Genomic DNA, 18,260 nt, shown 5'->3' with positions numbered 1-18,260 from the left:
AGTCCATGTATTTCTGTATGCTGCAGTTCATGCCAGCTAGGCACAGCTACACATTGCCCAAGGTGCTGTCCCTTCCCAAAGCTGTAAAATAGGCAAAGTAAGGAAGGATTACCAGGGTTCTCTGAAGTATAGGGACTTGTTTGGATTTGCTGGCAAGGTCCTGAACAAACTGAGATTTTGTACATCTCCATCAGGCTCTGATCTGTTCGGTACAGCCCGTTTGTAGCTTGTTCCCTAATCTTTCAGTAGATGAAGAACACGGGAGTAAGTAAAGGAACACCAAAAACTATAAGCCTCTGACAGAGGGGTGTGTGTATAGTAAATCCAGGGAATGGCAAGCAAGTTTTCTTTGCTCATTTGGTTTTTGGTGTGTGTTTCAAGTCATAGACTTTGAAAACGACAGATTTCTCTGTGAGATCCCAAATGAAGCAAATAGAGTTTAAAAACTGTTTAAATTCTAGATTACAATTATTGCAGCAGGCTATAGGGAAGTGCAGTATGTATTTTTATGGCTAAATTTGTAGTATTTCTATGAATGCTGAAGCATTTATATCAGTTGTGTGCTGTTTGAAACTCCAGGGTAATCTTTCTTTAGCAGAACTAATAAGAGATGGACTGATAAGAAATAGAAATCTGCTTGCACTTACTACATGAACTTGATTTTCTGCTTCTTTGCCATCTTGCCATTTTACTTCCTCTGTTAATGAATGTGAACTATTTTTAGGGGATGTAAACTCTTATGGATTTGTAGGTATTAATTTCATTGTATTACACTTTCTGGCAGCATTTTTTTTCTGCAACAGGGAAATCTAGAAGTGTAGTGGGTTTTTGTTTTAAATACTGGTAATGAACAAATAAATAAAATTTGCTCACTTTAAAGTGCATGTTATTTCAATGTAAATTTCTGAGCTTAGTGTTTATATAAAGTAAACAATAACTTCCAGTTTGGGAATGTTATTGTTCCTGTTACTGCAATTTACTGGTATAAGTAAGATCAGATTTACTGACTCATTTAAAGGGTATTTTCATTCTTTTTTTTATAAGTTGAGCAACTGTTCTGGGTTTTTGTTGTTGTTGATTATATTCTATTACTGCTCACATCATCCTTGGCAGCTATTTCTGTCCACCTTACATACCACGCTGTTCTGGATCTATGCATGTGGGTGGGTGTTTTTTGCTAGCCATTTTTTCAAGACTTGTGTTAAATCTTTTTCCTATCACTACATCTACCATTCTCCAGCTTCCTAATGAAATGCATTAGTGGGAATGTTCTTCTGTAACTGAATTGGGATACAGAATTTTGCTTTATTTGTGTATCTGACATGAATTCTGTAGGTTCGGGAGATCAGTCTGTGAGAACTGAACTGAATGTGCTGTTGGACCTACCTGCATAGAGCTGGGTCTCGCTACATCTACAGACCTTCAGAGCCCCAGGTGTCTAGTAGGACTGCACAAGAATTTAATAAAAATTCCACCAGACTTACACTGAAGACAGACAAATAGGAAAGGCTAGTCTGTGGGGAGTAAGAAATCTGGGCATTGAAGTAGAATTTAAATGTGTAGGGTATGTCTTACATGAAAATCAAGATCTTACAGTGCCATTATTAAAATTCACTTTTTCTAATTGTTATTATACTTCTCTTTTTCTCAGAGTGGTCATTGTTGCACTTCAGCCGTGTAATGCATTAACTAGACTAGTGCTACATCTCCTTTATCCTCAGCCACGTTGAGGAGAAGGTGTGCTGGATGTTGCTGCCCTGAACCCAGTCCCAGAACTTTTCCTGCACAGATTCTTGATGCCTTTGAGACTTGATCTGAGCAAGGAAGAATAATACAATTTAAACCAAACAAATAAATCAACTCTCTTTCCCTTTCCCAAAAATGAAGCTCATCTGGTACTGTCACACTGTAGGCTTATTTAACTGAAAAGTTACTGCAGGCTTAAAGTCTTCTGGCAAGTTTTACTATATGACCGCCTGTTTGAATAAGCTCTACAGGAAGAGAAAAGAGGCACCTGTATCAAAATATCTTAAAATATTAATCAATAAAGAAAAACCTTTGTAAGAGAGGACTGGTTCATTGACTCTAGCTCCTGTTGTTACAGACATAGAACACCATAATCTAGTGCTCATATGTTAACCAAACTCTGTCTGTAAGGTTCTTGCCTCTACCGTGGCCATCCTATGTCTTTCTTTCCTGGTGGTAAGGAGCGTTCCAATTTCTGACATGTGTTGTCTGTAGTTTAACCATACTTGGTTCTAGTCCCAGTTAAAATAATTGAAAATTTAAGTAGTTCTTGTCTTTTTCAAGATTCACTGAATCAGTAAGAGAGACATTTACACCCCCTCAGAATGCAAATACATGGAGCTTTTTCTGGTGTTCTGTCACACGAGGAGTTGCCTCTCCCTTCAACCATTTGCTGATGAGGCCTTTAGACTTAAAGCTGCCTGGATGACTTGGCTTTGTTTGCCACTTCCTCTGTGATGTATTTTTTCAAATCTAGTTACTGTGTTTATTGAATATTTTCAAATTATATACTACCCTATACTTAATAGTTTTATTAAAGCCCTTGCACCTAGTCCTGCAATTGCATTTGTCAGTTCTTTAAGAATCCACTGATGATAATTACTGAGGTTTTTTAGTTTTGAGTGGATTAAGCTCTTTGAGTTTTGCTGCTGTTTTCATGTTCTTTGCCTTACAGGCATCCTGAATTTCCCAGGCTGTAAAATAAGAAAATTAATTCAATTTTGAGACTATTGAAAGTGAGCTGTAGGGCATCTTGATGTTGGATGCCCTGTACAAATGTTGTGGGATGCCTAAGTGAAATTTTCATTTCATTGTTTAAAAGTAAGCATAGCAATGCCATGGGAAATATAAAACCTTGTCTTCATTTCCCTTTTCACCCTAATGGAACATTTTTCCTGCTCCTCATCTACACGGCTTCATGTGCTCATTCATGCTAAGCAGGAGGGGCAATAATTCCTCTTCCCAGTGCTCACTCCACCACTCAGTGATGTACCATCCACAGGAAATACTGCCAGCCACCTTGTCCTTTTGCCCAGAAGGGAAAATGTGCTTGTGCAGCTACTGTGCTGAACTCTTTCAGTAAAAAAAAAACAAAACAGGCATCAATTTATCTGCTATGTCTCAGGATTTTACCAGGACAAAAGAGGCAAAGCCACACATCTGGATATTGAAATGTGGTATTTCTTAACAGATTATAAACCCCAAAAAATGTTTTCTGAATGTGTGTAGTAAGGCTAGGAATGGGTTAGATGTGAATGATGAAGAGAGCCAGGCTGACTCACTCAGACAAATTTAAATTACTTGTGTTGTTTCTAGTTCACAGTGTGTTTAAGTCAATTCAGGTTCATAAACACCATTTTCCCAGCTAGTGAGGTGAGTGAAACCTGTTCGTTTCTGGTTTCCCTGGGGAAGTATAGAGTGTGTAAGAATAGATAAGATCAAGCCACCACAAAAAAAGTGTACTTGAGGAAGAGTTGTGACTTTGCATGGTGACAAGTTCTCTTAAAATAAAAACATTTTTAAAAACTGAAGCTCAGCAGATGGCTACATAATCTGTTGTTGAGACTGTAAAGATGGAGGCTGAGGGGACTTCTGGAAGAACTTGACACACCGTGACAGAGGAGCAGTACAGTGTTTCTGCTTTCCCCAGGTCCTTCCTTGCCTTCCTTCTGGTCCTTCCCAACCCTAGGGAGCAGACACAAACCCCACTAGATTCAGGCTGCTGTTAACAGAGAGAAGCTGGAGGGTCGTAAGCAAGTGCAAGTTTTGGAGTCCATGAAGTATCAATTCCCTAGAAATAGCATTTGTCTGTTCTTTTTTTCTCCTGAATTCCTCTGGGGTCTAGGACTAAATCTTAAAAACTTTACCAAAAAAGCTAAAATCTTAAACTTTTAAAGATCTGAAATTATTTCAATATTTTTGAATGTATAGTTTTGAATCAGAAGAAGTGAGGAGGCAATGATTGTTCTTCTGGACAGGACAATTTATGAAGTGAGGACAATGCAATTGCTTAAAAAACTGCCTGCTTGGATTGCTGCTGGAGAGGATTATTGGACTCTAATGTTTTTTGTCATTGCCAAGCCAACTCCTTTTAGCCTTTCACAGAGCAGGAAAGGTAAGCCTTGCTCCCATTTTGAGGAGTATTTAAAACCTACTGTTGCCTCAAGCTTTAGCTTCCTGTGCTGTGCGGTTGAGTGTCTGATAATGAAACATGAAAGCTTTCTATTTTTGTCTCGTGAATGTAGCTCATGTTTCATGGGCCAGATCAGTTGAGTTTTATGTGTTCCTTTTTTCCTTTTTGGTGCTGCCTTTATCGTGGGGAAGGGGGAAGGAGGGAAGAGAAACTTCACTGCGGTGCTAAATTTAGAGTCGTTAGAAGTGAGGATGTGTACCTGGGGTCTTTCCAGCTTTTCACACTCAAGGCACCTGAAGAGACTGAATTGTGACCAAGCATGGTTGAGTTGAAGGGACAGTTCCTGGGCACCAGAAACCCGCTTGTCCTTTACCCCAGTGAATATCACAAGTGGCAAAACCGTACACCTTGTGAAAGTAAAGACAATTTTTCTCTCTTTGTCATTTGAAGTTTACACTGCAGACATAGCTGTCGGTAGTGTGGTCTGATCTAGCCAAACTTAAAATATGCATTAAAAAAATTATGATTGGTTCTGGGTGTTTTACTTCTGTATGTCTGGTACACTAAATAACTTGATACAAAAATTGTTGTTTACATAGAAGTAGTCTCAGAGATGAGGGACAGTGGGTTTATGGGCTTCTTTGCTACCTGTGCATAGTACAGACAAGATGTTAAATGGGACGGGTGCAAAAAGAGGACATAGAGGAGAGGCCATGATGTTCTGTGCCTTGCATTTTCTTCACACACTTTCTTCCTAAATTTATTTTGGAAACTTGCTTATCTGAACTGCAATTATACAAGTGTTTTTAGTGTATAAAAGCAAAATATGATTTGTACTTTCTTTCTTTAAGATCTATAGCCTAGCTGTAGAATTAATATATTTTTCATTATAGTTGTTTATGGATTGTTCTCCTACCTCACTTTGCTCTCAGATTTTGGTATTTCCACTTCCTTTTTTAGGACGATGGAAACCTTCATTAAAAACATTTCTGCACATGTGTTACAGAATGCAATGTCATATCTGTTCACAGCTCCTGCTGTAGGAATTTTTCGGTGGAGACAGAATCTGCATATTTGTGTGTGCAGTGTGAAGTGCTTCAGGGGAGAGGCTCTGTGCTTCAGCATCCATGCCACAGTCCAGCTTGCGAGCCACTACAAGCCACAGCCACACAAGTTCTATTGCTCAGCCTTCCCTCTTTTTCTCCCCCAGCTGCTGGCTTCCCAACATGCCAGCATAACTCCTCTGCAGGTGTGATCTGTGGGAGGGACAACAGCTTTAGCTGTTCTGGCGGAGGTCAGGTTAAGTGAATGCTACTGGATTTTTCCTCATCCTGAGCACTGGCCCACCTGGACAGCATTCCACACCGAGTATGGCTAAGATCCATAGTAGTGTTGCTCTCCCTACAAAATAGTTGGGGTTGTTAGCACTGATAGTGGGTGCTGTTTTTGTGATGGTGTGCCCAAGCTATATCTTCAGAGTGTGAATAACTAAGATGTTCAGCACCACGCTGCCCTGTTCAAAATGAACTGGCTAAGAATCTTAGCATATTGACAGTAGGTCCTACATTTTGTGATGACATTGTCCAAACTACTGGCTACATCTCATGGAACCAGGTGGCAAGTTCTCTTTTGAAAAAAAAATCATGCTGGTACTGCTGACAGCAGGCAGCAGCTTCCAGGTAAATCTGCTGGGTTGCAGGTTAGTGTGAGGAGAGTTCAGCTTCCAAATGCTTTCATAGAACATCCACAGCTCCTTGTCAGGCCCCATTGTAAAATGCAGGCAAACCTGGTGGGAAGAAATGATGATGTCCAACTCCAGTTCCAAAGGCTGAACGATCTCTTTATTACAACTGCGCTATAATACATAAATATACTACATAAAAGAAGACACTAAAACTACATACCTACTTCTTAACTACCTAACTACCAACTCGTGACCCTGTTTGTGAGAGTCCAGACACAGGTGGGTCTGATTGGCCATCAGGCTCAAACAATCCTCACCAGAATCCAATCAAGCAATCACCCCAGATAAACAATTCTCTAAACACATTCCACATGAGAAAAACAAGGAGCAGAAATAGAAATTGTTTTCTCTTTCTTCTCTCTGTGCACCTCGATGAAAAATCCTGAGAAATGAGAGAGAGAAATGTCCCTGTGACAAGGCCCTGCATGTGTAGTACAGAGAGAAGCACTCAGCTGCTCGGGCAGCCCTTCCTGCTGAGAGAGATGGTGTCCTGTGGAAAAGACATGGCTCACATGAAAGCCTCTGGGAAAACTTCATTTGCCTTCTTGACTGTACCTCATTTTCTGGAAAGCAAGAGCTGCAGTAGGGCACATGCAGCCATCAGAGATTTCTTTGCTTTGAGTAAGCGAAAAGATTCCTCCAAGACTAGGAAGATGAGAATAAAGCACAAAGAGTGGAAGCTTTGTACAAGAGCTAACTTCATGTTTGTTCTGCAATATGAGCTCAGTGCTTGTTTTCACCTGGTTATGAAAGTATGAAGCTTCTTAAGTTTTGCTGTTTCATACTTACAAGACAGCACAAAGGGTGTCTTACAGTGTATCTTTTTGATCCTGTTTGCTAGAATTCAAAGCACTGTATTCATAGTTATATGTCCAGAAGTCATAAAAGTACATCTTCATCCCAAGTCAAAATGACAAAAAGGAGTATATTTTGGATATCTGCATTTGGTGTGTGCTTGAAGTGAGTTGCTTTGTTCTCCATGAGCTCTGAGACAGATTTTTTGTTACATGGGACTTTTGTACGCTGACTCCCCAGCTTTCCCAGCAGTTTAGGAAGCTCATGCAACCTGGTCTGATACATGTTTGAACTTGCACCTTGGTAAACAGGGCGGATTAAGTGCAGTCATTGATGGGGGCCAGAGAGGGACAGTCAGGTATGGTTTGTGTGGAGGATGCAATTAAGAAGGCTCTGTGACCTGCTATGGAGGGACAGCATTTGAGAGTAACTGTGTGTGCATGTTCTCAAGTAATTGTCTCCAGGAAAGGAATGGCAGAAAGCTGACCAGACTTCTGGCTAAACAGTTTCTGAATCTGGTTAAGCTCTTGCAGGTGGATCATTCACAAAAATAATGGTTTGTTTTCACAGTGTCAGTTATGTCTGCCCTGCCTGTTTAGCATGAGATAGGGAGTTGTTTTGAAGAGCATTGCAGGCTGGTTCAGCTTTCTACCTGCAGCTGTTGCTTTTCCACATGCTCAGGTTTTTTCAGCTAATGGAATGAAATGTTTTTCTTCTTAAATTAAATGTGTTCACAATTTAAAAAAAAAAAATCCTCGATAAACCAGGTTCTTAGTTTCTTCCTCCAGGTTTGCTGGAGGAAGGCCAGTGGGGCTCTCTGACTGAATGTAAGAATTGGAAAGCATGAACATGTAAATCTAGAAATAGGAAATGCTGCTACTTGACTATACACGGTTAGAACTGCTTTGTGAGCAGAGTCTGGGCACATAAAACAGCTGGTGACAGGTCTCTATATGAAAAATGGTTTTGGCTTACAATCCACAACCACTTTTCATGAGTTATAGAGCAAACTTAAAATTGATGTTTGTATTTGGTTTGGTTGGTGGCTCTTTTTTTGACGTTTCTTGGGTTAATTTGTGCACTTCCCTTTTTCCCGTCTTCCTTCCATCTTACATATGTGGTGCAGCTATTTCTCTGCAGTCCTACTGCTGGCTTTCTTGTTGTCCTACTTGCTGCTCAGCCCCATAGGGAAGGGGATCAACTCCTCCACCTGTACACTGCATTGGTAACCAAAGCCACTTCTCTGGAGCATGACAAGGAAGGGAAATCAGTATGGTGTCAGTACTGGTATCTATAAACTCAGAAGTCAGCAAAGTCTCATGCTGCACTAGTGTAACAGTTTCATTGCTAAAAGGGGTTTCCCAGAGTGGGCAAGACCCCTTTTGGACTCAGAAGAATAGAGGTCTGTGTAAAATCTCAAGTTTGTTCTTATAAATCAACATCTGTTTATTGATGGTTCTGTCTTTATGACAAGTTAGGTTTGTGGAGAGAGAAATGACTGTAGGAGTCAGCACAGAATTACTTTAAAGTGGTGTTACTGAAAACACCTACAATCATTAATGAGTTTTAAGTGTAATGTGTAAATTTAAAAAAGCATGACTTTTTGTTCTTTGCTAAGAGACAATAAGAATGGACAGCAGTACCTCTAATGTTGAATAAACTCTAATCAAAGGCAGCAAACATGTCAGCTAGAAAATAACTGCTTTGTTATTTTATTTTTGTGTTTGTTTGTTTTGGTTTTTGTTTGGGTTTTTGTGGTGGTTTTTTTTTTTTTTTTGGTGGCACTCCTGATGACATTTGGCATTGCAAATCTCAATTGCTGTTTAAGTTTCCCCATAGAATTGAGAGAGAAATTATGACTGTTCAGCAAAAATGAATGTATGAAAATGCTGAAATGTGCATTTGATGTAAGAACATTGGAAGCACATCCAGAAAGGAGGGATGATGCTGCCTGGAATACTTGTCTTTATAGAAAGGAGATTTTATTGCTGCCCTGTTTTTCTGAATGCTCTCAAGGTTTTGAGAACATATATTTTGTGTTTTGTAATGCACAATGGCAAAAAGCAGAGATGTACTATCCTGATGATAACATTTGATAGTTCATAGAGGCACATTATTTAATATCTTTGCTCAGCAAATTTAATTGTTGCTGATGAAATTTGGGAAGTTAATACTTACATGACCCAAGGCAAACAACTTTGAACAAGCCCATTCCTGAAGTTTTCAGTTTTAGCAGATACCTCAAATCAGACAAAACTTAAAATGCATGACTCATAGCTGCCAGCTATAAGTGTTTTGTTGTTCCTAAGGGTACAAAGCAATTCCTTTTATGTTTTGGGCAGTGAGTCATGGCTGAAAAGCAGTACTGCTTCTAAGCAGTAGTCAGTAGTGCTTCTAAAAGTAAGTTGGGGAACAGTGATTTGCTGGTCAATGGATGGAGTTGATGCACCCTTAGCTATCTGTGGGGATGCACTCTGGTTTGATGTCGGGGATTTACTCACGAAACATGACTGGTTCATAAGGTTTATTTTGCTGGTGTGTTTGACCTCCTCTGGAGTAATTGGTGACAAAGAGCTCTGAGTTTTCACGGTTTGATACTGGTTACAGACAGATAAAACTGTTGATGGTTTTGGTCTCATTGTAGGTAAATCATGGGATTATGGAATGAGCTGGTAAGGCCTGGCCTGGTTCAGCTCTTCTGTTCCTCACGCACCTACCAGGACTTGCAAAACGTGCAGATCACTGTTACTTCCACCTCCCTGGTCAGCCAGGTTGCCAGTGCTGTGTCCTACAGTCGTGTGGGGTGTCCAGCCTCTCCATCAGATTAGTTTAGCATCTGTGCCATCAAGTTTGTGTCCATGTGGTTTCTGACTTCTTGTTGTATTTAAGGTAAAATAAACGTGCCTTGCCATCACAGCAAGCTCACCTGATAAAAACTCAGCCTCATGAAATTACAGGTGTTTTGGGAAACCCTTGGTAGGAAGGAAGGGGGTGTCAGCACTTCCTGTAGTACAGTAGCTATGGATCTGGAAGAGAAATCTAGTTCTCACCTGCTCTTCCAGGTGAAACACTTGTGCCTGCACATAGTTGGCAGTGGCAGGCATCAATTTAAGCTGCCTGCCTGCAGGTCTGAAGTTGTTTCTTCCTGTGTGGGAGGGAACTTTATGCTCTGGGATAAGTATTCTGGCAGCACACTTGTGACTGCCTTTCTGTGGCACCCTCAACACCAGCGGTAAGTGGGGCATTTCAGCTGCCTAAGCCTCTGCGTGTGGGGTTTCTCAGGCTGTGCAAACTGTGATGCAAAGGTGTGGGGATTTGCACAGCTGATCCCAAGTCAGGGTGGAAGAGCATGGAGGATGGTTGGCATGTTTTTGGAACTGCTGCCTCAGGGGGCACCTCTTCTTTGCTCAGGCAGCGGGCACCAGACAAGGAAAATCACAGAAGTGCAAGTATTTCACAGTTGATGGGGCAGCTGGGCAAATGACTAAGTTCCCTGGTGTCTGCATCTTCAGAGGCGTGGATGTTATATCGTGAAGGGTGTAGACTGCAGCTGGCTTCCCCAGTGACCCTGCTTGTCTGCTGATAGTGTTGTAGATGGAAGATAAATTGCTCATCATTGCAGTCTGACAGCTGCCTAGAGAGCAGAGTAGAATTAATTCCTGAACTTCTTCCTTAACTATTTCATTTACCTGGGTGGATGTTAACTACTGAATGTCTAACTCCTTCGCAGGAACGAATAGTAATTGAATTATCTGCCATGTTTGTTTCATGTATGCTTAGTATCCTAGATAACACAGCAAGTATGCTGTTTATCTCTTTCAGGAAAAAATGTAGGTAGTTAAAATTAACTGGAACTCCACTCTTACTCTATTTGGTAGAGACTGTTGCCTTGGGCTGTGGCTTATCTCATTAACCAACCATGAAAACTGTGCAGTTTTCCATCTTTGCTCTTCATCAGGTGGATTACCATTCATGTTATTTATCTGCAGTTGTTCAAGGCAACAGGGTAGGATATTTGTCTATTTCTGGTGTATTTACACAAGGCTGCTCTCTGATGATTGTAGACTCTGGAGCTGGCTCTTTAAATGCATGTGTTGATGGCCAACTTCTCTGTAATTAAATAAGAAAATGCCCTTTTTATTCGGCAGGGGGGTTTGCCTACCTCGTATTGTGCCTTTTTCTGTTACCTGTTGAGGTGGTTATGTCGTGAATGGGCTGTGGTAACAAGAGGCTGCCAGAAAAGATGGTAGCAAAACAATAGCCTGAAATAAAATACTTTCTGGAGGCCTCTCAAGGGTGGTTAATAGACAATTTCTGAGCTTTCAGCTGTTAAAAGTCTTCTCAGAGCTCCAGCCAAGTTACAAAACATGTTTTGTCTGGCAATTGTGTGGATCAGTGAGCCAAAGGGTTAGGAACAGGTAAAAAAATTCTTTCTGGTAGGTTTGGGCCCTTGTTTTGGAAAAGCTGTTGAGAGAGTATGAAGGTAGGGTTTCTCCCAGGTCTCCATCACAGGTGTTTGAGTCACTTAGGTAAGTGGGGTTTGGGATATGTATCTGTTGTTTCAAATCCATAGTCCTCTATTTTGATTTTTTCCTGATAACATTCATTAGTGGTTGGAAAAAATAGCTTGGCTACTAATTTAGCATGACCATAACTTGTCAGGAGGGAGGAGACTTGGGGTACAGAGGGCCAGGGAGCTGCAGCACCCCAGGCTGGGATGGCAAGGAGCCACTGATAATAAGTTTGGGATTTCAGAGAGGTGCTCTGGCAGCGGCTAGAGTGCAGCCCAAATGTACCAAGTCCAAACAGTGACTCTGTGGCCAGCTTTGCTATTTTTAATAAAATTGTGGTGCTCTGTGAATGTATAAAAAGGAGACATTGGCAAATGTTGTCATTTTAAATGTCTAAATTTAGGCTGTAATTTATTAGAGCATTTTTCTGAAGATGACACTAAATTTTTTTTCACATGTCTTTTGTTTATTTAGTACCTTGCAAGAGAAGCTTCTTTTGTAAAATAAATTGTCATTGCTGTGTGCAGTTCTGGGACAGATGCTCTATGTTTTCATGTTGTTCTCATTGGAAAGCAAACATAGATATAGTTACAGCAGTGTTAAGTGCTGTGACTAACCTAACATACTCTATTACATACTGTTTAAGATTTTATGCAGCCAAGCATGTTATCTTTAACTGAAAGAGTGTTTACTACAATTTTATATTAGTAATATGCAAGGGGTTGCTAAGTGGGCATGACAAATGGATTGCTTCCTGCAGTAACATGAAGAAAATTGTAAGAAATTCTTTATTAAGTCCTCTGCTCCTTTAGCTCCAAAGAAGTCCTGTGAAAATAAGTCTCTTTATCCTTCTTGTGTATTTTCTCCCTCCACTGTATACTTGTATGGGGAGGGGGTCTGATGGAGACAACACCCCATCTGAAAAACATGTTTAGTTTGTTCTCTATTTGATTGCTGATGGCTTTAAAAGTAAGAGAACTATGGTTCTCTATGGAACTCAGGTCTTATGATTTCATGTTTTTCCCTTTCTATTTAACCACCTGCGTAGCTGATCTATAGTTTCCTTTGTATTAGATAGAGGCTTTTTACTCTTCTTCCCCAAGAAGACACAATATCTTCTTCCATGGTGCTGTGAATTTGACCACATAGGTGACCGCTGCTTTTTAATTTCCTAGCAAAACAAACTTTGTGTAAGCATACAAGCACACATTTGGTTTCTGATTATTTTTTTAAAAAGCAGCATGAACCTTTCAGAAAAATGTCTTAAATATGAATGTACTTATCTTGGCTGATGCAATAGCTAAAGGGGAGCTGAAAGAGCTGTTTGGAAACCACCTGTGTATCTGTGGATAGCAGGAGTGCCAGATTTACAGACCACTTGACCAAAATGACATACTTTGTGTACACTAGGGCATATGAATGAAGCATGCTACCAAGTTGATTTGCCCAAACTGGAAGCTGATTTTACAGTGAACTATTTTCTTTGCTTCAGCGTTCTTAGGTTTGCTTTTTAATTCTGTGAATTAGCATCAATACACGTGGGAGGACATTTTCTTTGGATCCTGTATTAAATTATTCTGAAGAGGCCCTGACAGTGAGAGGAGTTGAATGTCTGTCTCCTCATCTATCCTCTTAATGGGCCTTGCACTGTATATTTTTGCACCTATTTGAAGCAGTGATATTAGTTTTCCAATTACTGCTCAAGCTCTTTGACGGTGCCGATGAGCAGTTACGCAACATGTCTGAGTTGCTTCCTTTTTCCCAAGAGTGAGCAAGGACTGACAGAACAAGTATTGGCTTCTTTGTACAAGTTAACTCTTAAACTGAAATTTGGAGTTTATGCTGTGAGTATTTTGAACAAGTCCGTGATTAATAAAGATGAGAGGTTACAGCTACTAAAGAAAGGATGGGTGCTAGCACAGTGTCAGAAGAGCTGGAGTTGGTTCTGGTTGTTCTGAAAAGTTGAGTACAAGTTCATGTGGCATTTTTGTTTTTCATCCATTGTAGGAAGCTGTGACATTTTATTTATTTAAGGTTTATCAGCCCCAGATGGCACTGATTATTCCAGTGTAGGGGTTAAACAGATACATAAACCCCTGTGTGGGCTTGTTACTCTGTTACTTATGTGCCCTAGTTATCTGTCTTACTGGCCTCCAGCGTTTGTTTTTCCTTCAGGGACGTTCACCATGCCTGTGCTGCCCTTTCAACAGGGAGCAGCTTTGCCAGATTTATCAGCAGATGCATCTCCAAATGAGTTGTCTGTGCCTAGTAGGATGCTGGAGGTGAGCTGCCAGCAAAGGGCTGCCCGGGCTGGGTCTGTATACCTGGATCATAGGATGACTCAAAGTCATGCAGGCTGTGGTGCATCACTAGGTGCTTAATTACATTGCCCTTCCTTTTGTGCTCTTTCCTGCAATGATACCTATCTCATGGCTGGTCTTTTCTAAAGAAAAGTTAGGCTAGGGTTCTCTTCTCTTTTCTCTTTGGGGGTTTGTCCTCTAGGGGAAAAGCAAAAGGGTGGTAATTAAAATTATGGAAGTTGTCCATCTCTTGAGGAAAGCCCTCCTTCCAATGCAAGATGGCTAGCAAGCTCCAGCTGAGCCAGCTGTGCCCATCCTAGGAAGTTTCCATTTCTGTTTGCCACCTGCCCCCCTGGCAGAGGTTGCAGCTCCCCTGTGGGGTTGGTGGGATAGACATGACAAGAGACACCTGTGTCAGGTGCTGGAGAACTGATTTGGCTTGTGTGCACGTGGTGGGAGCCCCTCAGCCTGGCTGAGCCCCCTGAGCAGCTGGGTGGCTTTGGTAGTGCCCTGTGGTGTGGTGGAACTGAACGGGAGTGGGCTCAGCCTCTCTGGGTTAGCCGTGTTAGGCTGGATTCTATGGGTTACACAGCTGCATCCTTAAGACTGCATTTTGGCATGTGCATGGAGGCTTTTCACTTCTAATTGATTTCCCTCACTTTCTTGCCTGCTTTGTGCAAGTGTGACCTAGAATGTGAAGTGCCAAGTCTGATGCAGTGCTCCTTGCTTTGCAAGCAGTTTTATATATATTCCAGGGTTTTAATTTAATTACCTTTTAAAAAAAATTAGGAGATTTTTCATCTTGGATTGAATGATTTAAATTTCCTGCTTCTTACCAATCATCTAGTGGATGGAGTTGGGTCCATGAGTGGAAGAGAGCAGTTTATATGCATAAAAGAGAAGGTAGATTCTGTTTCTAATGCTGGATCATCCTCAAATATTTCTGTGTGAATATGATTAGAATAAAAGGCACCATGTATTTGTGTGACTGTTAGAAGCTTGATGTCTTCCTTTTTAGTGTCCCAAATTGTGTGTAGCTATTACCACCCCCACTGCCATCTGTTTCAATTAATAACAAGGGTAATACAGAGATGATTGTTGAACTCTAGACTTCCTTTTGTGTGTGTATTACATAGATTTACTGACTGTATTTTGATAACAAAATTGATTTCTGAAGCTGTACCAGAGGGTACCAGTTTTATGGGTTGTGGACATAGCTCTGATTATAATTTTTAGGTTTTTTTGTTTAAATACATTATCTTTTAAGTCTTATCCTTTCCTTCATACTTTTCAGATGGCCTCATTTTTAGGTTCAAAAGGTTTCTCTCTTCTCTAGGAATCAGCAAATTAAACACAAATCAGTATGTTTTTTTGGCTTCTCTAAAACTGTTGGTTACCTTGTATTGGTAGTCTCTCTGTGTTACTTGAATCACTGTTCTATTATAAAAGCAGTACTAGCTATACGTACACAGGAGTAAATGCACTGCAAGGGCATTTGTATTTCAAACTAATAATCTGGAATAGAACACAGCACTGCCTCATTTAAAGTGTGGTTCTGCAGCCATCTATGCATCAGCTAATGAACAGGAGTGGGTTTATTACATCAACAGAGTGAATTTAGAGAATCAACGCATGTTCCATGGTGAAAGTTACCTGGAAAGAAATATTTTCAGACAGTTTTACGTTACCACTGTTTTTCATTCGTTGCACATACACACATCCCCAACTGAGATTTTTTTTGTCTTGTTTGTTTTTTTTTTTTTCCTTGTTTGTTGGAAGCTTCCTGGCTTCCACTTAGAATTATTTAGTGTCCCAGATCTGCCAATTATGAGCTTCTCAAGCTATGGGCACAAGAGCAGAGGGACAAACCTCCAGGCAGAAACATGGTGCAAATAGCACTGAAGCAGCTGCAGACAAAAGGGCAGGCTGTGCATTTGATAAGTAAGAATTCAGTGTACTAGAATTGCAACATAGGCATATGAAAGGTGACAAATTTAGCCTAGGGTAAACTTGCCTTTGGGAGAGAACTCAGGGTTAGTGTCAGGTGTTCAGAGCTTTTAAATCAGGACTGCTTGTCTTGGCACAGATTAACCCTTGATCTATCCTTGATCTTGGCAACCCCCATGCATTTGAGTTTCTCTGATTGCACTTGGGGTAGGGGGAAACCAGAACCTGGTAGAATATTGAAGGTAGGCATGGTGCATTTCTCCTGGATTTCCAAGCCTTTCGTGATCCAGGTGAAACCATGGATGTTGGATATCTGGGGATTACAGCCACTCTTTTAAGTTTACCTGAACTCAATAGCCAAAATCCAGCATGCCCTGCATGAGCTGTATGTCAGGAAGAGCAGCGTGTCTCAAGCATGTTGACTGAACAGGAGCAGAGCTGTTTTCAGTAGAGCAGCCCTGGCGTTCCAAATGCATGCAGCTTGCTGTGTGTAAGTGCAATCTCTCTTGTTTCTACATAGAACAAATCTTACAGAATCACAGCTGAAGAGGTTGCTCAGCCTCAGCCTAGTCTTTCTTCTCACCAATTCTTCCCCAGAATGTTGGCATGTTGCCGACAAGTAGCAACTCCAGACAGTATAAATAAAAATCACTGTCCTTAACAATGAAGATTTTTGCGTGATATTGAAGTCTTTGGATGGATTACACAGCCTGCTGGAAGCAGAAACGCGGCAAAGACTAGAAATTGAGTGAAGAGGAAAAATCATTATGTTAGTCCTTTAACTGAATTACCTTGCCATTTGTCACTTTTGTAGTGTTTTTCCTTTGTATTAAATCTTCTTTCTGGTTTGATTGCAGGGAAGTATCATGTGCCCCTCCCCAGGAATGATACCCTGTTATGGGAGCTGATGTTTCTCCCTGTGTGGTTGTGTCTTGCATCACATCTGCATTTGGTGATCTCACTTTTTTTAGCTATTGCTGCACTGGCTCAGTGCAGGGCTCCTTGAAGCCTGTGGTCTATAGGCTTTGACCCCCTTGGAAGGAACATTATTGAGTACCAGGGTTTCCAGACAGCTGTGATTCCTTCATCATTTGTTTATAGTGACATGATTGTTACAGCCAGGGTCAGATCACATATTGTGAACCCTGAGGAGCCAGAGTAGCTTGTGTTTTTTCTAGCTAATTTACCAGGCTCCATAAAAGTCATATAATTGATTGATTTTTACCATGAGTGAGTCAATGATGTACTTTGAGAGCTGTTATGTATCTTCATGTGGCTGCAGGAAAGTGAAACTGCCCCCTCTCCCCAACCTACTTTTGCATATTTGAAAGCAGAATTCTTCAGACTTTTTATTAGCAACCACCACAGATGCTTAGCTTCTGAAACTGCTCTGAGGCATCAGATTGAGAGGAGCTGAGGTTACAGACTTGATTCTGATATTGTTGGATGAAACATTGTGGTCTTTATCATGCAAAGAGTGGGCATAGATATATTATTTTAAAACACTGGTATTTGGCATTTCTTCTTGGAAGGGTTATATCTACTTGCTTCTGTCACCTGCATTTTTAGATTAGGGCCTTAACTACACGTCTGTGTATGTTAACAGCTTCTAGGGTAGGAGTGGCCTCATTAAAAATGTACTTCATGATCATGATGATGTAATTGTTTGAGGCAAAAAGCCATATTTTGTTTTTTTCTGTTAAACATGTTGGGTAGTGAGCCCTCTTGCTTTTTTAGCTTGAGCAAAGCAGTGTCTCCTGGACCTTTTTTACGCAGCCTGGAGTAGATGTCAATAGTGTCCCACTGTTTCCACCTCCCTTGACCTCTACTGTACGAGATACCTATACCTGAAGACAGAAGATCTCTTAAGTTCCCATCTAATTTATGAGCAAGGAGGAGGTTAGCGGCCTTTTCAGAACTGGTGTGAGCTCTGCCATGCAACTGAATTTGAAAAGTCATTCCATCACAGACCTGTTGATGTGGATGCTTTCTGCTCCTTGTCTTCATTTCTTGGTGCACTTGTGTGAGAAGTGCTAGGATTTAAGAAAGAGAAAGAGAAGACATCTGTATCTAGCCTGCAAGAAAATGAGATGTGATGATGCAGACAAATTGAGCGATTACAGGACCCTGACACAGAAGACATGGAAGATAAAGCTGGGGGCTTTTTTCAGTGTTGCAGTTGTGGGTGGGAGGTTTTGAGTTTTGATGGCTGTGCTTTAGTAACACCATTAATGTTCTCATCTGAATAATGAAGAAAATTATTCACTAATACAAGTGTTTGTGTGTGGACAGGGTTCAAATCTTCCACATATCTGATAGTCTGTTGGGTAAAATTTTGTGCAAACCTGCTACCAAGACACTGATCATTTATTTATGGTTTGGGAACTTAGCTGTGTAATTTGAAATCTTTATAGTGATTTCTTTAAAACTTCTAATTTTAGTTGTACAAAACTCCTGTGTTGATATAAGTATCAAAGCTCAACCAAATGAAAATATTGGAAAATATAAGAAAATATTTAGAACTTCAAGCAACGAAAGATCTTGAGAAGAGATTATAAACAAGAAGTGGGTAAAAAATGGTGAGGACACACATTAATCAGGTATTTAGGCAGCACAATTGGATGATATTTTTCTTTCTGATTTCTTTGAGAATACCAGCAAATTGAATCCAGGTGAGTTTATTGAAGTGCTTGATGGTTGATGTGTAACTCCAGTGATAGTTAATCAATGTTACTGTGAATTTAGGCTAAGGATGATAGTCACATTAGAAGCAAATTTAACTAAACTGGTGTGTGTATATTAAT

General features: G+C 40.6%; 1 protein-coding gene across 7 annotated transcripts in view; it reads left to right on the top strand.

Moving 5' to 3' along the window:
* CARMIL1 (capping protein regulator and myosin 1 linker 1) overlaps positions 1 to 18,260 on the top strand; it is a 194,918-nt gene that overhangs the window by 49,714 nt on the left and 126,944 nt on the right. The window lies entirely within an intron of this gene.

Source organism: Taeniopygia guttata, chromosome 2 (genome assembly GCF_048771995.1).
Source record: "Taeniopygia guttata chromosome 2, bTaeGut7.mat, whole genome shotgun sequence".
NCBI lineage: Eukaryota > Metazoa > Chordata > Aves > Passeriformes > Estrildidae > Taeniopygia > Taeniopygia guttata.
Note: the sequence above shows the minus strand (reverse complement) of the source record. Positions and strands in the feature narration are given on the sequence as shown.